Raw genomic sequence first — 6,444 nt, 5'->3', positions numbered from 1 at the left:
CACCCCACTCCAGTACTCCTGCCTGGAAAATCCCATGGATGGAGGAGCCTGGTGGGCTGCAGTTCATGGGGTTGCTACGAGTCGGATACGACTGAGCAACTTCACTTTCACTTTTCACTTTCATGCATTGGAGAAGGAAATGGCAACCCACTCCAGTGTTCTTGCCTGGAGAATCCCAGGGACGGGGGAGCCTGGTGGGCTGCCGTCTATGGGGTCACACAGAGTTGGACACGACTGAAGTGACTTAGCAGCAGCAGCAGCAGCTCTACTTGTACTTTACAAGTGAAAGTTGCTCAGTCATGTCCAACTCTTTGTGACCTTATGGACTATACAGTCCATGGAATTCTCCAGACTAGGATACTGGAGTGGGTAGCCTTTCCCTTCTCTAGGGGATCTTCCCAACCTAGAGATCGAACCCAGGTCTCCCTCATTGCAGGAGGTTTCTTTACCAGCCGAGCCACAAGGGAAGCCCAGGAATATTGGAGTGGGTAGCCCATCCTGTCTCTGGGGGATCTTCCTAACCCAGGAATTGAACCAGGGTCTTCTGCATTGCAGGTGGATTCCTTACCAACTGAGCTATGAGGGAAGCCCTGTGCTTTACAAGGTATTCTTTAATGAGACTGTTTCTCATATTTCACCACTTAAATAAATGGCACTGTAAGTTTCTAGATGATACACTTATCAGGTTAAGTTGGTTGCTTTTATTGTTAAAATACTTAGAAAAACTTGTTTGGTATTAAGTATTGAATTATGTAAACTTTACAAAATGTATCAAATACTTCTGGAAAATTTAATGCAAGATGTGAAAAATCTATACACTGAAAATTAAAAAATATTTCAGAGAAAATAAAGAACCACACACACACACACACACACACATATATATATATATATACCATGTTTATAAAATGGAATACCTAATACAATGTCTATTTTTCACAAAATCTAAAGATCTAAAGCAATGTCAGTAGAAACTCTAGCAGGTTTTTCTAGAAATGACATAGTAATTTAAAAATGTATTTGTTAAGAACTAAAATAAACAAAGTTTTAAAAAAGAACCATTAGAGATTTTGCCTCACCTGAAATCAAGATCAAATTTTTAAATATAGTAAGATAGTATGACAGTGGGAAAAAATAAACAGATTGAGTACTGGGACTTAATAGAGAAACCAGAAATAGACACGGAGCCTATTTGGTGAAACAACTTTTTCCAAGAGTCAAAAGCAACTGCTTTCAATTAATTTTTTTTCTGTAATAAATGATACTGATATTTTTGTGGGAAAAAGAAAGAACTTTGATTCTTATCTCAGACAATTTAGAAAAATAAATTTGAGAAAGACCATGGACCTAAACGTAAAGTCTCAAATACAGGAAAAAATAGAATATTTTCATAATCTTGGCTAAGGTTTTCCCCTTCCTTCCCTCTTCCCTCCCTCCTTCTCTCTTTCTTCTTTCTTTTATTCTCAGGTTCTTTCATTTCTTATTTTTCTTAAGCAAGGCATCACAAAATACATAACATCATATTTACAAATTTGATTCCATCAAAATTATAAAAATAACTACTAAGGTAGTCCCATTAGCAATATGAAAGTAGAGCTACAGATTCAGAAGGATTTCTAGATGGACTACATATTAAAAAATAAAAAAGCTCCAGCAACTCAATAATAAAATGCCACCCCCCCCCCCAAAAAAAATAAGTCACTTAGACAAAATGGGCAAAACACACACACAGACACTTGCTCAAAATTAATATATAAACTAAAACATATGAGTGGCCAGTAAGTACATGAAAAACTATAAATGATCAGATACCAGGTAATGTAAATGCAAACTTCCAGGAGATACTGTAACACACCCATAGGAAGTCATAAAACAAAAATGATTGACAAAATTAAAATATTAGAGAGGGAGTGGAACAACCAAAAGTCTCACCCATTGGTATGAGAGTGTCAAATTGTACAACCACTTAAAAAAACTGTTCAACAGTTTCTTAAAATGTTAAATACAACTTATCAATGCCACTCATAGGTATTTATCATTGTTATGTATCTACAAAAAGCCTTTCACTAAAGTGTTCATAGTAACATTATTATCATAGCAATGTAATAGACAAATACAAGATCCAGATTTATATCAATGGATAGACAAAAGTGGAAGGTAAGAAGTAATATAATAAACAACCAATACATTCAGTAAAAAGGAAAGAAATGTTTCTACATTCAAGACCATAAATAATTTTAGAAATATTAAGCTAATTGAAAGAAAATGAATGAGTCCATTCATATGAAAGTTTTAAATATGCAAAACAAACTCATGATGATAGAAACCAGTTGAGTGGTTGCTTCTGTGTGAGGTTGACTAGGAAAGAGACATTTGGTCATAAGAAAACTTTCTGGGGAGATAGAAATGTTTTATATTTTGATCTGAATATATGTAAATACCTCAGTTAAACATACATATTCCTCATCAAGAAGCACTATTAAGAAAGTAAATAGATATGCAACACCTTGGGGGAAATTATTCTCATTACCATATATCAGACAAAGTAGCTTTTATCTGGAATATATAATAAGCTCATTCAAATCAATTTCAAAAATAAAGACAACTAAATTTTTAAATGGGCAAGAGACTTGTGTGGATACTTTACAAAAAATATGTAGGAATAACCAATTGTCATAAGAAAATTTTCTGCATATTATCTGTGATCAGGGACTGCAAATTAAAACCAAAATGGAATATTGTCATGTACCCATTTAGATTAGAATGACTAAATCTAAAAATACTGAAAACATCAAAATTTGGTGAGCATGTGTACAGCTGAACCCTTATGTTGTTGAAGGGATTAGAAAATGGTACAACCCCTTTGGAAAACTTTTTGGCACTTCCTGATAAAATTAAACATGCATCTACTTTACTACCCTGCAACTCTCCTGGATATTTACCTAAGAGATCTGAAAATCTATACCCACAAAAAGGCATGCACAAGAATATTTATAGTGTCTTCATTCATAACAATCCAAAAGTAAGAGCAGTTCATATGTTGATCAACAGGGGAATGTAAAAACAAAGAATGCACTGCTTATACATAAAAACAGCATGCAGAAACCTCAAAATCATATGTTGAGTAAAAGACCAATACAGGGGAGAATTATAACCATAATTCTGTTTATATGATAAAGAATAAGCAAAAAAGAAAGCAAAACAGTGGTTGTCTTTTCAGTGGTAGTGTTTGAAAGGGGGCATGGAGAAACTTGGTGGGGTGATAGAAATGTTCTATATCTTGATTGATTGGTAGTTATATGATTGATTACATCAATCAAGGGTTATCAAATGTTTATTTAAAATCTGTGCTTTTCACTATATGAAAATATTACCACAATTTAAGAATATATAGAAATATTTATTGTTCTGCTTATGTTACTTAATATTTTGAACAAAATTTATCTTGACCTTTTTTTTTTTTTTTTTTTTTTGCAGTGTGCCAGGGAAATGACGTGTGATCAGCAGGACAGATTATTCTTCTGTGACTATTAAAAATACTAAAGTGAGAAATCTGCAGCTTGAAATAGAAAAGAAACAAATGTAATCAGTGTTCTCATAGCAACAAATGCTAGAACCATTGTGCTTACCCATGAACTGTCACAGTGGTATTGAGATGCTAGGGTAATACAAGTGGCAGTAAGTGGTGACTACCCTTGTTTTGTTAGAAATTTTCTTCTGTAGCTAACCATTTTCTCCCTCTTTAACCTTGTCCAAATATAATATATCCTTTCCATGTCAGTGTATTTTAAAGTTTTCAAGATAATTTCTAAAACCTGAAAATTCTATTCAATAAATTCATTTTCATTTGCTATGGATTTGGGGGGAGGGGTATTGAGAGGAGCAAGGGCTTTCCTGGTGGCTCAGATGACAAAGAGCCTGCCTGCAATTTAGGAGACCAGTGTTCAACCCCTGGGTCCTGAAGTCCTTCTGGGGAAGTGGATGGCTACCCACTTCAGTATTCTTGTCTGGAGAATTTCATGGACATTGGAGCCTGATAGGCTACAGTCCATAGGATTGCAAAGAGTTGAATATGACTGAGCGACTAACAGAGAGGAGCAAGAATTTGGAATCAATAAATGAATGTTTCAGCCTTGGCTAAACTAGTTATTAACTCTGGGGGGTCTTAGGAAAATACATGAACACACTGGAGCTATGTTTCTTGATGAAAGTGAAAGAGGAGAGTGAAAAGTTGGCTTAAAGCTCAACATTCAGAAAACTGAATCATGGCATCTGGTCCCATCACTTCATGCAAATAGATGGGGAAACAGTGGCTGACTTTATTTTGCGGGGGCTCCAAAATCACTGCAGATGGTGATTGCAGCCAAGAAATTAAAAGACGCTTACTCCTTGGAAGGAAAGTTATGACCAACCTAGATAGCATATTCAAAAGCAGAGACATTACTTTGTCAACAAAGGTCCATCTAGTCAATGCTATGTTTTTCCAGTGGTCATGTATGGATGTGACAGTTGGACTGTGAAGAAAGCTGAGCACTGAAGAATTGATGCTTTTGAACTGTGGTGTTGGAGAAGACTCTTGAGAGTCCCTTGGACTGCAAGGAGATCCAACCAGTCATCCTAAAGGAAGTCAGTCCTGGGTGTTCATTGGAAGTACTGATGTTGAAGCTGAAACTCCAATCCTTTGGCCCCCTGATGTGAAGAGCTGACTCATTTGAAAAGACCCTGATGTTGGGAAAGATTGAAGGCAGGAGGAGAAGGGGATGACAGATGATGAAATGATTAGATGGCATCACAGGCTCAATGGACACGAGTTAGGTTAAACTCTGGGAGTTGGTGATGGGGAGGCCTGGTATGCTGCTATTCATGGGGTCAGAAAGAGTCAGACACGACTGAGCGACTGAATTGACTGACTGGAGCTATAATAAGACTGAGTGGTTTTAATGGACAGTTACACAATATATATTTAAAGGGCTTTGGTTTTGGTAAAGGCACAAAAATGTCAATTACCTTTTATCCCATTTCTGTGAGTATATGACGTACAAGTCATTCTACTTTACTCATTGCTTATTTAATAATTTACTGTTAATACCAATTATCACACCTGCAGACAAAATTAGTAGTAATATCACAAAAATATAGAAAACTGAGAGAAAACAGGAAATAAAGATCAAATTCTAAAAGCAGGCTGCATGCATTCATAAAGGGTTTCATAAACTAACATACATATTCACAATTGTTTGTGAATTACATAAAACATTTTTAGATAAATAAAAGCATATTTTTGAAATAAATTCTGGGACTCCAGTGTAAACAAAGTTGAAGGATCCTGTGTAGTTACTTCCAGTCACTTCCCAAATCTTGTTGAAAAGACAGAAAAAGTATGATTATAAGAATAAATTCAAAACAGTACCAGAAAACTGGAAAGGTGCCACCCACAAGCCAGAATAGATAGGAATTTGCTAACTTATAAAGCAAATGCTATCAATTTGAGAAAGAAACCCAAGAGAATTAAGGATTCTGCAATCTCAAAGTGGAAATCTCTCCAAAAGCTGAATTTCTTTGGCACAACCATAACAGTCCCATCATCAGATGTGGTGATACAGTGGTGCAAGCAAAAGAAGTGGCCATGTGTAAGAACTTATCTGTGTGTTACATCATTCTCAGATTAAATCCGTGCACATAATTCTCAAAAAAAGGAGGATGTTATTACCAAGGAGCCTTGTGGACTTGATGTTGCGGCCAGATTGGCAGAACAGTGCTACAGCTGCTGAAGCAACAGAAGGTCAAGCATCCTTGCTACAATAAACGGCACGTTACCTTCAACATTAAAGACTCCCCCCAAGGGGCAGCCCTCAGTCTCCTTTGTGTAGCTCCTAGCTTTGAGCTTCCTGTGAGGCTCCATGTACCGATGCCAGGAGCTGGCAAGAGACATTCCACTCGTGACAAAGGTCATGAGGAAGGAGGCTCGGCATACGCAAAGGTGGGATTGAGCCTTGGGAGTCCCCCCAGATATTCTCGAGCATCTACCCCCAAAAACCAGAGTCTGCCTACTTTATTGCTTTGTGCTCTCACCTCTGACTTTACTGGGGGCTGTCCCCCACCACCATCTCACTCTCTCTGTCAAAGAGCTAACTTACAGCTCCAATTAATAAAGTTCCTGGGCAATTAGGAGTGTTTAAATCCAAACTCCTCAGATGGCTCTCTAACTCGCCTGACAAGTTTACCCGGACACCTACAGCTATGCATACGATTGTTTACAGTCTCCCAGCCTCGAGAGGCATGGGAAGCTTAAGATATTCAAATAGCTTAGAGCCTCTCAGAGAGTTAGAAACTGTCAGAATAAAACTAGTAAAAGATTTCATTGATGAGCCAATGCTTGTTGCCAAGTTTTCACATCCCCTGAATTGTATTCTTGAATGTGTATTAATTAATATAGTTGGTATG

At 36.9% G+C, this 6,444-nt stretch overlaps 1 long non-coding RNA gene across 1 annotated transcript; it reads left to right on the top strand.

Moving 5' to 3' along the window:
* Positions 1-553: 553 nt before the first annotated feature.
* LOC123328508 lies at positions 554-3,829 on the top strand. The gene is made up of 2 exons (XR_006543371.2): positions 554-604; positions 3,478-3,829. It is a non-coding gene; the product is annotated as an uncharacterized LOC123328508 (long non-coding RNA).
* Positions 3,830-6,444: the final 2,615 nt, after the last annotated feature.

This window comes from Bubalus bubalis, chromosome 2 (genome assembly GCF_019923935.1).
Source record: "Bubalus bubalis isolate 160015118507 breed Murrah chromosome 2, NDDB_SH_1, whole genome shotgun sequence".
Lineage (NCBI taxonomy): Eukaryota > Metazoa > Chordata > Mammalia > Artiodactyla > Bovidae > Bubalus > Bubalus bubalis.
Note: the sequence above shows the minus strand (reverse complement) of the source record. Positions and strands in the feature narration are given on the sequence as shown.